Below are 11589 nucleotides of genomic sequence, written 5' to 3' on the forward strand. Positions count from 1 at the left end.
ATGCCACCCAAAACAAACCAGCAGCTCCTCGGGGGTAGTGCTACATGTAGAATAACCCCGTATATAACAATGAGGGAATTTATGGTCTGTACCACGAGGGGAGATATTGATGTCAGTAAATGTCGGTTCCAGACATTGTATGTGGGGGGAATGAAATGATAATTAAAGGTCGGGATTAGGGAAGATTTCTGTAAGATTTTACACAGGAATGATCAGCGCCCCTCCAGAGACACTATGATGAGTCTCACAATAGGAGTCTGAAAGGGACGGGAATTTGGGGTATGAGACTGTGAACCCGGAGGGGGGCGATTTAAAAAAAAAATGTCCAGATTGAAATTAAAAATGATTTTCCAGCTGAATACAATTGCTCCTGCATCTGTTTTATGTATCTTTTATAGTGTTTTTATATTTGTATAACTTTCCTTGTTAAAGAAGAGGAGGATGAGGAGTTTGGAGTGATGGAGGAATTATCAGAAGGACACAAGGATATGAAGAAGAGATAAAAGAGGAGGATGATGAGGACGGAGTGATGGAGGAAGAACACAAAGATCTGTACCAGGACACCATGGTGGAGTCATCCAGCTACAGAAACCCACCAGAGGGATGTCCCCGTCCTCTGTATTCCCGGGATCCCACACAGGAAGATCACACCATCCCCCACCATCATCAGGTAGATGAGTGACAATTATTGGTAGTTCTGATTTATACACAGCATGTTTGTTACAATGAATGTTTTATTATATATTCAGAGTGGAAACCTCGGGGATGATAATATTGTTGTTAAAGAAGAGTATAAAGAGGAGGATGAGGAGTATGGAGTGATGGAGGAGTTTTCAGAAGGACACAAGGATATGATGGAGACACCTAATACCAGGAACCCACCAGAGAGATCTCCCCGTCCTCTGTATTCCCGGGATTCCACACAGGAAGGTCACACCATCCCCCACCATCATCAGGTAGATGAGGAACAATCACTGATAGTATCATTAGGATCTGTACATTATCTGCATTGTTACCATTGATGTCATTTTTATTCTATATTCAGAGTGGAAACCTGAGAGATCCTAAAGTTGAGGTGAAAAAAGAAGAGGAAACTTATGTGAGTGATGATCCGGAGGATGAAATATTGAGGCTAATTCTAGAGGACGGCACTTCCACAGAGATCAGCACAGGTGGGTCATTAACACGAAATCCATTCCTCCACCCATACTGCTCACTGATTGGTCCAGAGTAGGGCGGGGACTGGGTGATATCAGCCTGTAATCCCCTGGTCACTTTCCTGAGCTGTGTTCCCCGTCCTGTATTCCTGTATTTCTCTCGGATAATCTTCCTTCTCTGTGCTGCAAACACAATTTATGTCTCTAGACTGGATTTATGGAGATTCTGGGGTTCAGCTGGCAGCAAAAGGTTGATTTTCACCATAGATGTTGCTCTTCCTAGGCACCTGGGGTATGTGCTTTGGGTCTTCTGCCCCATGCCCGGGTCTAGTGAGATCTCTGACAGAACAATTCTCCCAGGATTACTTGTTCTGTTATTTGCTGGCTGTGTCGGGTGGAGGGATATGTCTGTATAGTCTCAGACCCAAGTCACTGGGCCAGATTCAGAAAGATCAGTGGATCTTTCTGCTGGCGTAACGTATCTCATTTACGTTACGCCGCCGCAAGTTTTTCAGGCAAGTGCTTTATTCACAAAGCACTTACCTGTAAAGTTGCAGCGGCGTAGCGTAAATCACCCGGCGGAATTCAAATTCGGCGGGTAGGGGGCGTGTATCATTTAAATGATGCGCATCCCCGCGCCGAACGAACTGCGAATGCGCCGGCCGCGACTGAATCCCAGTGTGCATGCTCCAAATGACTTCGGCAAATAGTCATGCTTTCGACGTGAACGTAAATTACGTCCAGCCCTATTCGCGAACTACTTACGCAAACGACGTAAAAATTTCAAAACTCGGCGCAGGAACGACGGCCATACTTAACATAGGATACGCCGTACATACCCCTCATATAGCAGGGGTAACTTTACGCCGGAAAAAGCCGAACGCAAACGACGTAAAAAAAAAAGTGCCGGCGGTCGTTCGTTTCTGAATCGACGTAAATACTAATTTGCATATTCCTCGCGTAAACAAACGGAAGCGCCACCTAGCGGCCAGCGTGAAATTGCAGCCTAAGATACGACGGTGTAAGACACTTACACCTGTCGGATCTTAGGGATATCTATGCGTAACCTGATTCTATGAATCGGGCGCATAGATACGACGGCCGGACTCAGAGATACGACGGCGTATCAGGAGATACGCCATCGTATCTCTTTTCTGAATCCGGCCCACTGAGTGCAGTCTCAGGGGATGGGAGGAAGCGGTGTGGGATCTCTGCAACTTGTCTCATGTAAACATAAGGGTCCGGATTCACAAAGCACTTATGCCGACGTATCTACAGATACGCCGCGTAAGTGTAAATATGCGCCGTCGTATCTATGCGCTGGACTTTGAAACCAAGATACGCCTGAAAATAGGCTTCATCCGACCGACGTAACTTTCCACGCCGGCGTATCGTGGGCGCATATTTACGCTGGTCGTATTTGGCGCACCCGTTGATTTTCTATTCACATATGCAAATAAGGGAGATACGGCGATTCACGAACGTACGTCCGTCCGACGCAGTGCGCGTAAAGTCTTATGTCCGGCGCAAAGTTATGCCCCATAAAGCAGGTGTAAGTCAGCAGCATCCATGCAAATGGCTGCTGCAGGGAACACAAGTCGACCTATTTTACGTAGTTTACGTAGGTAGTGAATATGACTAGGTGTAGGTTACGTCCACGCCGTAGGCAGTGATCAGGCGTATCTTAGGGAGTAGTTCCGACGTGATTCTGAGCATGCGCACTGGGTTGCGTCAACGGGACGGCGCATGCGCCGTTCATTATATGTATCTGTCTGAGACTCAACCCATCATTTGCATGGGGTCACGCCTCATTTGCATGGCTCACGCCCACTTCCACTTACGACGACTTGTGCCTAGGAACCCCAGCACAGATTTGGCAGCACTGACTTCGTGAATCCAGTGCTTGCCTCTCTGCGCTACGTCGGCATAGCGTAAAGGAGATATGCTACGGCGGCATAAATATGCGCCGATGTATGTGAATCCGGGCCTATATCTCTCAATCTACGCAAAATAATTATTAATGTGGATACATGAATCATATTGATATGCGTTCGATGAATATGTGTTACTCTAAGTACAGGTTAATTCTTATCCTTTTATAATCACAATTTGATATCTTTCATAATGTTGGTTAGCTTCTATTAAACTCATTCATATATTTATATATTTCTTTCTTCTAACAAAGTCTCTAAATCAACAGATGCTATAATCATCCTTTTCCCTCTGACCTAAGATGGCATTGATAATCTAAACATTATTTTTCATTTTTCCCATGTCAACATATATTCTTACTTTTACTTACTTTTTAGACTGTCTTCTAATGAAGACGGGATAATAGCCCAGCTATGTACACAAATTCTTCTTAGGGACTCTTCTTGGTCAATATCATCCATTGTCTGTAATAGAATCACATTTGTGTCTACTAAAAACCCCACAAGGGGTATACATTTGATGAATGGACGAGTGTAGTTTAACCAATCTGCTCATGTCTAGTAATAATCTTTGTATTTCTATTTTAGTAGATGGACGGGAGATGAGGAAAACCTCAGAGGGTTGTCTCACTTTGTCTCCAGACTGTAAAGTAGAAGATGAGGACATCACACAGTATAGTCCAGGAGAAAACCCGACTACCTCAAATGTCCATCCGGCACCACACAGTGTAGATGGACCATCGTATTCCTCTTATCCTGAGGAACCTCAGACTGTGCGGGACGGTGCCGGACCATCGTATTCCTCTTATCCTGAGGAACCTCAGACTGTGCGGGACGGTGCCGGACCATCGTATTCCTCTTATCCTGAGGAATCTCAGACTGTGCGGGACAGTGCCGTCCTTCCAACAGAGAAGATGTTTTCCTGTACTGAGTGTGGGAAGTGTTTCCGCTTTAAATCTGATCTTAATGTGCATATAAGATCTCACACGGAGGAGAAGCCATATTCATGTCCTGAGTGCGGGAAATGTTTTTCAGATACGTCCAATCTTGCCACACATCAGAGATCTCACACGGGGCAGAAGCCCTATTCCTGTCCTGAGTGCAGGAAATGTTTTTCAGTTAAGTCCAATCTTGCCACACATCAGAGATCTCACACGGGGGAGAAGCCGCATTCCTGTCCTGAGTGTGGGAAATGTTTTTCACAGAAGTCCAGTCTTTACACACATCATAGATCTCACACAGGGGAGAAGCCGTATTCCTGTCCTGAGTGTGGAAAATGTTTTTCAGATAAGTCCCATCTTAACAGACATCTGAGATCTCACACGGGGGAGAAGCCGTATTCCTGTCCTGAGTGCGGGAAATGTTTTTCCCTGAAGGCCAGTCTTTACAGACATCAGAGATCTCACACGGGGGAGAAGCCGTATTCCTGTCCTGAGTGTGGGAAATGTTTTTCGGTGAAGTGCAATCTTTCCACACATCAGAGATCTCACACGGGGGAGAAGCCGCATTCCTGTCCTGAGTGTGGGAAATGTTTTTCACAGAAGTCCAGTCTTTACACACATCATAGATCTCACACAGGGGAGAAGCCGTATTCCTGTCCTGAGTGTGGAAAATGTTTTTCAGATAAGTCCCATCTTAACAGACATCTGAGATCTCACACGGGGGAGAAGCCGTATTCCTGTCCTGAGTGAGGGAATTGTTCCTCACTGATTCCTGTCTTCCTGTACATCAGGGGTCCCACACAAAATAAAACATTTTTGTTTTTGCCCCCCCTTCCAAACCAAGTCGCCAGGACCCTATTTCTAGTCGCCATGGCGACCTGGCGCCCGGGATTTGTCGAGCCCTGGTGTAAGGACACATCGAGCCTTGGCACCTTTGAGTGGACCTGGTATATGGATTGAGTTGTCCCTGCAGAGAGTGCTATTACCCTTCTTTTCCATGCTATATAGTGCAGGGTCAGGAGTATGTAATGTACAACAGAGTATATAGTGCAAGGTTTACGGGTATGTCATGTACAACATAGAGTACAGTATATAGTGAAGGAGTCAGGAGTATGCAATGTACAATATAAATTATACAGTGTAAGGGTCAGGACTCATGATATTGGTATTCAGTAATCAGTGGAAGATTAAATGTTTACATGAGACAAGTTGCAGAGATCCCACACCGCTGCCTCCCATCTCCTAAGACTGCACTCAGTGGCCCAGATTCAAGAAGCTATTGCGCCCGCGCAACCATAGGTTGCGTGGCGCAATAGCCGTTTTGCTCCTGCGTAGCGAATGCCCCTGATTCAGGAACATCGCTACGCGGACTGCAGCCTAGGATATGACAGACATAAGCCTCCTTATGCCTTCATATCTCAGGCTGCATTCTTGCGTTGGCCGCTAGGGGGCGCGGCCATTGTGATCGGCGTATAGTATGCAAATTGCATACTACCACCGATTCACAAAAGTTGCGCGGGCCCTGCGCACGCAAGGTATGGAGTTTCCGTATGGCGACTTTAGCGCAAGGTTGCTCCTGCTGTAGCAGGGGCAGCCAATGCTAAAGTATAGCCGCCCTTCCCGCTCGTGAAATTTAAATTTCACGTCGTTTACGTAAGTGATTCGTGAATGGCGCTGGACGCCATTCACGTTCACTTAGACGCAAATGACGTCCTTGCGACGTCATTTGCCGCAATGCACGTTGGGAAAGTTTCCCGACGGAGCATGCGCTGTTCGCTCGGCGCGGGAGCGCGCCTAATTTAAATGATTCCCGCCCCCGGCGGGATCATTTACATTAGGCAGCCTTACGCCCGGCTATTTAGCATATCGCCCGCGCAATTTACGGAGCTACTGCTCCGTGAATCGCGGCCATATCAAAATATTTGCGTGGGCGCAGAGCAAAAATCGTTGCCCTTTGCCCACGCAAATATTGCACGGATCTACCTGAATCTGGGCCAGTGACTTGGGTCTGAGACTATACAGACATATCTCTCCACCCGGCACAGCCAGCAGACAACAGAACAAGTGACCCTGGGAGAATTGTCTGTCAGAGATCATGCTAAATTCGTACACTGGGCAGAAGATCATAAGTTCATGGATTACAAGAAAAATCCGTTCCAGGAGAATGCTTGTAATCCAAAGCACTCGCATATCAAATGGAAACGAAGATAATTTGGTCCGCATTGACTTCTATTGCATGCAATACCACATGTGGCCAGCGGTGGGTTGTGCCGGAGTATTTCTGAGTGATTCCAAGTATTTCCAAAGCCGCACCTTTGGCCAAATGCAGTACTGCACGCCCAATTAGCTTGAATTCTGCTTGTTTTGCGAGACGACAGTCAGGATTAAAAAAAAAAGTTGCTCGTCTTTCAAAATGATCGTTAACCGCGTTACTCATTAACCAAGGTTCCACTGTATATTCCCCAGCTAGTACCATCTATGGTGAAAATCAGATTTTGCTGCCAGCTGAACCCCAGAATCTCCATAAATCCAGTCTAGAGACATAAATTGTGTCTGCAGCACAGAGAAGGAAGATTATCCCAGAGAAATACAGGAATACAGGACGGGGAACACAGCTCAGGAAAGTGACCAGGGGATTACAGGCTAATATCACCCAGTCCCCGCCCTACTCTGGACCAATCAGTGAGCAGTATGGGTGGAGGAATGGATTTAGTGTTAATGACCCACCTGTGCTGATCTCTGTAGGAGTGTCCTCCTCTATAAATGTCCCCGTTATTCCATCCTCCTCCATAGACTGCTGATCATCCCTCACATACGTCTCTTCTTCTTCTGATTTCACCTCAAATTCTATATCGATTGGATCTCCACTCTAAACCAAGAGAATGAGAGAGAATATCATCTGTAAGATATAAACTTTATTATTGTGACATCACATCTATAAAATCCACACATCCCCCCACAAGTCCATGTCTAGATGTTCCGTCCCACCAACCTTTAAATAAGGAGGGATGGCGTGACCTTCCTGTGTGGAATCCCGGGAATACAGAGGACGGGGACATCTCTCTGGGGGGTCTCTGTAGCTGGATGACTCCACCATGGTGTCCTGGTACAGATCTTTGTGTTCTTCCTCCATCACCCCATCCTCATCATCCTCATCTTTTATCTCTTCTTTAATATTGACCAGTGTGGAATCCTGAGGACGGGGACATCTCTCTGGTGGGTTCCCATTACTGGATCCATCTGTAGGAAACACACACACTGACTGAATACATTGTTTCTATGTGTTTATCAGATGATGGGGGATCTAGGTGGAGCCTCCGTACTGCTCTCTCCTTTACAATAAAGTCTCCTCTTACCCGGTGATGTGAGGGGCGGCTGATTGTCCATCATGACGTCCTTGTAGAGATCCTTGTGTCCTTCTAAATACTCCCCCTCCTCCATGGAGAAATAGACAGTGACATCCTGACACCTTATAGGAACCTGACACACACAATGATACAGTCACCATCCAGACACACCCCTTGTCTGTTACTGGATAATGTCCCAGAATCCTCCTCACCTCTCCTGTCAGCAGCTCCATCATCTTATTGGTGACTTCTAGAATCTTCTCCATGTTGTGTCTCTCGGGTTTTAGGGCGTCACATGGAGGCACTGTGATGGTCATGTGATCACCTGACTTCACAAGAGGAAATCTCTGTATTGAGGAACCAATAGGAATATCATGTTAGAATCCCAGAATCCCCCTCACCTCTCCTGTCAGGTCTGTATTATTAATAGAGATAAGAGTGATGTCATGTGACCTCCCAGAATCCTCCTCACCTCTCCGGTCAGGTCTGTGTATTATTAATAGATATAAGAGTGATGTCATGTGACCTCCCAGAATCCTCCTCACCTCTCCGGTCAGGTCTGTGTATTATTAATAGAGATAAGAGTGATGTCATGTGACCTCCCAGAATCCTCCTCACCTCTCCTGTCAGGTCTGTATATTATTAATAGAGATAAGAGTGATGTCATGTGACCTCCCAGAATCCTCCTCACCTCTCAGGTCAGGTCTGTATTATTAATAGAGATAAGAGTGATGTCATGTGACCTCCCAGAATCCTCCTCACCTCTCCGGTCAGGTCTGTGTATTTTTAATAGAGATAAGAGTGATGTCATGTGACCTCCCAGAATCCTCACCTCTCCGGTCAGGTCTGTGTATTATTTATTTTTTTAAAAGCCTATGGCGTGTGAACACACCCAAAAAAATCCACCCGGTGCAGAAAAAATGTGCACACACATAAAGAGTGTTCACAAAACGTGCAGACGGGTGCAACGTCAAGTGGTCCTCCTGTGAAGAAGGGACCCAAACCCTAATCCCCCGGGGCGTTAGGCTCCAGACGGGGACTGAGGTACTGTGGTCCGAGCAACCGAAGCCGACACGGACCCAACTTCCTTGGAGAGACTGCCAAAACAGAACCCTCCCAGTACTAGGTGGGGCTCCCCCGAAGGAAGACCCCATGAGACCAGGCAGACTAAGCCAGAAGGCCATGTCCACCCACTCCCAAGACGTTCAGGGCTGGCCCGAGGACCCGCACCCTACTAATCACACAGTGACACAAAACGTGGAGAACAAAAAAAGACAAAAAGGTGACAAACATAGGCAATAAATAAAATAAAGTGAGGGAAGGGATAGTGGAGAGGAGAGTGAAGAAGTGGTCATTGTGGTGTACAATGACCAGGCCCTCCGGCCAGGGATAAAAAATTCCTCCGGTCCTAGCCAAAAGGCCCGGCCCAGGAGGCAGGTGCTAAAAAAAGCGTGTAGCTGGTGCAGTGACCGTGGTATCTTTAAATCAAAGTGTCCCTCACACACAGTGATTCTCAGATACCCCTGGACTGCCACTCCAGGGGCACATGCACCATAGGCTTTTCGTTCCGAATCTGACCCCCCCGACTGGCCAGTGCAGCCCTCCACCCCTGCCAGCTAGAGAGCCCTTCAAGGTTTTCTTAGGGAGAACTGCCGCTGAGGTAGCAGCCTCCGCCAATACTAGCCCCTCAGACCCTCCGTCAACCCGGCAGATTTGCATGGTCCTACCCCAAACCCATCACAGGGCAGAGCCAGCTCCTCCAACCGGATCGCTGACCGAGATAGCACTTACACCAGCCAGCCAGAAGGCAAGACTAGAACTCGGCAAAAAAAAAACAAGACCGAGCGCAGCACCCATCCTCACCAGAAGCACCCTTCCAGATGGCTCAGATTCGACCATGGGCCGGCCCCCAGTAACTGTCGGGCAGCACGGCGTAGTCACTTTTTTTTTTTTTTGAAAAGTCTATGGCGTGTGAACACACCCAAAAACTCCACCCGGTGCAGAAAAAATGTGCACACACATAAAGAGTGTTCACAAAAACGTGCAGACGGGTGCAACGTCAAGTGGTCCTCCTGTGAAGAAGGGACCCAAAACCCTGATCCCCGGGGCTTTAGGCTCCAGACGGGGACTGAGGTACTGTGGTCCGAGCAACCGAAGCCGACACGGACCCAACTTCCTCGGAGGGACTGCCGAAACAGAACCCTCCCAGTACTAGGTGGGGCTCCCCCGAAGGGAGACCCCATGAGAGCAGGCAGACTAAGCCAGAAGGCCATGTCCACCCACTCCCAAGACGTTCAGGGCTGGCCCGAGGACCCGCACCCTACTGATTTTTTCTGTTGAAAAGCCTGTGGCGTGCAGAGCACAGCCCAAAAACTCCACCCGGTGCAGGAAAAATGTGCACACACATAAAGAGGTGCAACAAAAAACTGTGACGGGTGCATCGTCAAGTGGTCCTCCGAAGAGGACCCAGCTCTGATCCCCCGGGGCGTTAGGCTCCTGGCAGGGACTAGAGTAACTGTGGTCCATACAGTCGAAGCCATATGGACCCATCTTGGTCCAGGCAGCCGAAGCCACAAGGACCCAACATCCTCGGAGGGACTGCCAAAACAGAACACTTCTCGGTGAGGCTCCCCCAAAGGGAGACCCCATGAGAGCCGGCGAACTTAGCCAGAAGGCCGGGTCCACCAACTCCCAAGACTTTCAGAGCGGGTCCGAGGACCAGCACCCTACTCGTCACACTAAAAGTGCAGTGCACCAAACAAAAAAGTGACAAAACAGACAAACACGGGGGAAAATAAAAAATGAAAGTGGGGAGAAGGAAGATGGGAGAGTGAGATAAAGTGACCAATGTGCAATACCCGCACCCTACTGATCACACAGTGAGACAATACGTGCACAAACAAAAAAAGACAAAAACGTGACAAAACATAGGCAATATATTAAATAAAGTGGGGAAAGGGATAGTGGAGAGGAGAGTGAAGAAGTGGTCATTGTGGTATACAATGACCAGGTCCTCCGGCCAGGAATAAAAAATTCCTCCGGTCCTAGCCAAAAGGCCCGGCCCAGGAGGCAGGTGCTAAAAAAAGCATATAGCTGGTGCAGTGACCGTGGTATCTTAAATCAAAGTAATTCTCAGATACCCCTGGACTGCCACTCCGGGGGCACATGCACCATAGGCATTTTCTTCCAAATCTAACCCCCCGACTGGCCAGTGCAGCCCTCCATCCCTGCCAGCTAGAGAGCCTTCCAAGGTTTTCTTGGGGAGAACTGCCGCTCCAGTTAGCAGCCTCCACCAATACTAGCCCTTTTAGACCCCCCGTCAACCCGGCGGATTTGCATGGCCTTACTCCGTCTACTCTCAGGGCAGTACCAGCAACTCCTACTGGATCGCTGACAGAGATAGCACTTACACCAGCCAGCCAGAAGGCCAGACTAGAACTTGGCAAAAAGACCAGACCAAGTGCAGCCACCCATCCTCACCAGGAGCACCCTTCCAGATGGCTCAGACTCGACCATGGGCCGGCCCCCAGCAACTATCGGGCAGCACGGCGTAGTCCCTGCTGAAACCATCCTTCCAGGTGCAATGACGTCATTGGATTGCATCCACCCTCCCCATGTAGGAGGTGCTTCAGCGCTCCGCTGACAACTGATAAGAACAGATACCACACCTGATCCTAGCCAAAAGGCCGAGAAGCGACAGGGAAGACACCATGACCAGAGTGCAATGGCCGAGCCTCGCCCTGGGAGAACCACCTTCATGATCATGGTGTCTCCCCTGCTAGGTAAGTATTATTAATAAAGATAAGAGTGATGTCATGTGACCTCCCAGAATCCTCCTCACCTCTCCGGTCAGGTCTGTATTATTAATAGAGATAAGAGTGATGTCATGTGACCTCCCAGAATCCTCCTCACCTCTCCGGTCAGGTCGGTATTATTAATAGAGATAAGAGTGATGTCATGTGACCTCCCAGAATCCTCCTCACCTCTCCGGTCAGGTCGGTATTATTAATAGAGATAAGAGTGATGTTATGTGACCTCCCAGAATCCTCCTCACCTCTCCGGTCAGGTCTGTATTATTAATAGAGATAATAGTGATGTCATGTGACCTCCCAGAATCCTCCTCACCTCTCCGGTCAGGTCTGTATTATTAATAGAGATAAGAGTGATGTCATGTGACCTCCCAGAATCCTCCTCACCTCTCCGGTCAGTTCTG

General features: G+C 48.1%; 1 long non-coding RNA gene and 1 other non-coding gene across 2 annotated transcripts; one reads left to right on the plus strand and one right to left on the minus strand.

Annotated features, from left to right (window-relative positions):
- The first annotated feature begins 635 nt into the window (after positions 1–635).
- LOC120921733 lies at positions 636–3708 on the plus strand. Its single transcript, XR_005744937.1, has 3 exons — positions 636–670; positions 1046–1172; positions 3677–3708. It is a non-coding gene; the product is annotated as an uncharacterized LOC120921733 (long non-coding RNA).
- Positions 3709–10998: 7290 nt separating this feature from the next.
- On the minus strand, positions 10999–11166 carry LOC120921741. Its single transcript, XR_005744942.1, has one exon. It is a non-coding gene; the product is annotated as a U1 spliceosomal RNA (small nuclear RNA).
- Between the last annotated feature and the right edge of the window lie 423 nt (positions 11167–11589).

Source organism: Rana temporaria, assembly GCF_905171775.1.
Source record: "Rana temporaria chromosome 4 unlocalized genomic scaffold, aRanTem1.1 chr4a, whole genome shotgun sequence".
Classification (NCBI taxonomy): Eukaryota; Metazoa; Chordata; class Amphibia; order Anura; family Ranidae; genus Rana; species Rana temporaria.